Raw genomic sequence first — 3562 nt, forward strand, 5'->3', positions numbered from 1 at the left:
GCCAGAGGTGGTTGTTTTGGGTACTGATTTCTCAGGATCTATGCACCCAAATTGCGTGAAAATGTAATCACATGTCAGTTCTAGTATAATATATTTGTCCAATGAATACCCGTTTATCATCTGTATTTTTTCTTGGTGTCGCAATTTTAACGGGCAGTAGTGTAATTAGTGAAGGAGACTATATTATTGATGATTAAGGTCTCTGTTATGTGCATCTGTTTATTAAACTTACGGAAAAACGCTAGGAACTTCCGCAACAACCCGATAGTATAACCAACCGCTATTACTCCAAGAATACTAATGGAGTGTAAATAAAACAAAAGAACAGCTGCAGAAGCACGATAACGTATGAATGTCGAACACAACAGACGTGTGTAATTTTTTTTTTATATAATACTGGAAATACTATACCAGAATTATATACCATTAACATGACGATGTCTATTAGCCGAAATAGGACTACTGTAGCGAATAAAACGATTTCATTCAGCAGCGCTGTTGGAATCGTATTTACATAAAATTTGTTTACTTTTTTGAAAATGCTGGGAGCCAAAATGCTACACGCAAAATGTCCAAAAATAAACACTTTGGTATTAGTAAAATGACAAATCCTAACTACCAATTTTGAGTATGATATCCATTGTGATAATACCACCTTTTTTCTTTTTTTTCGTAGCGGAAATGGAGCCCAGCAAAGCTGTGACTTTATGACCGTTTCTGGCCACCTCTTCCGGTTGAGGATCTTATAATCTAGCGATTTTATACGGTTGTGGCTGTAAAACTATAAGACATGGTTTTGGTCGGGGCTCTCGTAGGACAGGGGTTTCACCACGATAGGAGTTTATGACATGAGCTCTGCAGCTGAGACGGTACAAGGGGCTCCTGTGTAATTTGAAGCTTACAACTGCAGGGGCAACATTCGCAGCATTAAGAGCCGCCTATCGACTGACTGTCGCCGCCGTGAACTCTGCGCGCCTCTGGGGGCGGGCCGCCCCTTCCCCTTTCATGGCGCACTTTGACGACATTCCGTCTCGGCACTCACCCTCGGTCTAATCCCTTCTCATACCCACCAACGTCTCGTACCGCTCGCCCTCCCCCTGCTATAATGGAAAATCTGCATAGCGGCCCTATTATCCTTTTTCTTGGAGGGAGCACTCGACCATAAATATCAATTCCGGCGGCCATCCGCGCCCTCCGCCCCTCTCTGTACTGCTGCCGCCACTTCGTGGGTCTGCGCGCCTCGGATTCCTCGCGCCGGAATCTCTTCTCCACTGCTACGGGCCGCACTATCTCTTCATTAGCGGTTCTCCGTCAAGGCTGCTCAGGATCCTGTTGTAAAAGTTGACGACCGTTACAGTGATGTACAACGAGAGTGCAGATTGTTTTCCGTAATGCCCGTCGTAAAATGTTTCAGGTCACGTGACCTTTGGGAAATAACACACATCCATTTCCATTCTTTTTCGTTAGTGTACTTCGTAGCAGCTCCGTAAAGTTTTTCTTCTCGAAATACTAGTAGCACGGCTATTCATTCGTTCATCCCTTCTAAAATTCCTCGCCCTGCTATGAAAGGAGAGGTCTGGCAACGAAATTTATATGATATATAATGAAGGGAGACATGTATCTGTGGATGATATAATTAAATTGTAAAACTTGAAGTGCCATAGCATAGGAATGTAATATATACATGGTCTGTCTCCTAAGACTGGCCAGCGCATTTTTTTGTGGTGTTTCGGCAGATGTCTGCAAACTAGTTTTTGCGACTTGTAGCTGGAGTCAGCCCAAATAGATACTGTTTATCAAGTCTTTCATGAGAATTGTACTCTCAACAAAATGTGTCAGTTTGTTTTTCGTTACAAAGAAAATGATATTTAAACCAGAATTTTACCAGCCCATTCGAAAGCGCGGTTCCAAATTTGTCTATTGCGACAGTCGTTTTATCGCCATGTATTAACAGGGACGGTAAAACACGAAGAATAACCAATACAGCAGCGACCTGAGTAGTTTTTTTACTTTTATGGATATGTCCGAAAGAACAGACACCATCGATGACCTGCAGCCATCTGGAACGAAGCTAGAATTATATTAATACCTTCAGCTGCTGACGGGCGTTGATATATATCAACGGGGACAGGTGAAAATGTGTGCCCCGACCGGGACTCGAACCTGGGGTCTCCTGCTTACGAGGCAGACGCTCTGTTCCATCTGAGCCACCGAGGGCACAGTGGGTAGGACGACTGCAGGGACTATCTCACGCACGCCACCCCGTTGATATATATCAACGCCCGTCAGCAGCTGAAGGTATTAATGTAATTCTAATTTCGTTTGAGTAGTTTTTCGTGGCGGTAGCACACAGTATGGGACAGAGCGGCAACCGAGGCGGGGCAAGTGGAGCAAGGAAGGCATGGCGAACAAATGTTTATCCATCTTTCCAGTTCTCTTGTGACTACACACTGCATTAGAGACTACTGGAGAGCAGTCCTCGTAGCCACATAATAACACAGCACAATGCAGTATCACTTTCTGTACAATTTGATGGACCGGTCTGGTGGTTCAATTTCTGTATCCCTAACACGATATTATTTATTGTTACTCTTCAAGATCTGGCATTAAGGAAACATAGCCAGAATTATATTAATACCTTCAGCTGCTGACGGGCGTTGATATATATCAACGGGGACAGGTGAAAATGTGTGCCCCGACCGGGACTCGAACCTGGGGTCTCCTGCTTACGAGGCAGACGCTCGGTCCAATCTGAGCCACCGAGGGCACAGTGGGTAGACACACCTTCGATTTACTTAAGTTACTACATTTTGAGTGCCGGCCGAAGTGGCCGTGCGGTTAAAGGCGCTGCAGTCTGGAACCGCAAGACCGCTACAGTCGCAGGTTCGAATCCTGCCTCGAGCATGGATGTTTGTGATGTCCTTAGGTTAGTTAGGTTTAACTAGTTCTAAGTTCTAGGGGACTAATGACCTCAGCAGTTGAGTCCCATAGTGCTCAGAGCCATTTGAACCATTTGAACATTTTGAGTGGCAAGTGAAACTATTAAAAACACACAAAATTATTTACCTATTAGCAAAGGGAAGTTCTATAAATGATTTTCATTTCATAAGTAACAGTAAGCTTATTTTTCTACTATTGACTCTTCGTTGTGGAGACGTGATCTGTCAACAGTCCACATTCCATGAACAGTATTTCTTTATTCCACAGTTACTAAAGAAGCCAAAATTCATAAGTAAAAAAAACATAAAAGTAAAAAAAGGTAACATAAAAAGAGGGAACAAAAATTGATCACTCTTTAATTGCGTCAGTTGCTTATTCTAGGTATTCAAGCAAACCAACGTTCTGTTCTCAACATCGCTGTAGTCCATAAACAACGCTGGCTGTTACATAGAATATACCAAGTGACCCATAAAGTACAGAAAAGGCTGCCTGATGTCTTCACGATTTTCACATTGTTCTCCGTAAAAAATATCCTTTATTTGCCTCCAGAAGTTGAAGTAGAATATAGACAGGTCGAATGGAAGTCGAGGATAGACAGATCGGGTGATCTATCTAGCCAAGG

General features: G+C 43.2%; 2 non-coding genes across 2 annotated transcripts; both read right to left on the reverse strand.

Annotated features, from left to right (window-relative positions):
• Positions 1–2142: 2142 nt before the first annotated feature.
• On the reverse strand, positions 2143–2218 carry Trnat-cgu. Its single transcript has one exon. It is a non-coding gene; the product is annotated as a tRNA-Thr (tRNA).
• Positions 2219–2691: 473 nt separating this feature from the next.
• Trnat-cgu lies at positions 2692–2767 on the reverse strand. Its single transcript has one exon. It is a non-coding gene; the product is annotated as a tRNA-Thr (tRNA).
• Positions 2768–3562: the final 795 nt, after the last annotated feature.

Source organism: Schistocerca piceifrons, chromosome 5 (genome assembly GCF_021461385.2).
Source record: "Schistocerca piceifrons isolate TAMUIC-IGC-003096 chromosome 5, iqSchPice1.1, whole genome shotgun sequence".
Taxonomy (NCBI): Eukaryota; Metazoa; Arthropoda; class Insecta; order Orthoptera; family Acrididae; genus Schistocerca; species Schistocerca piceifrons.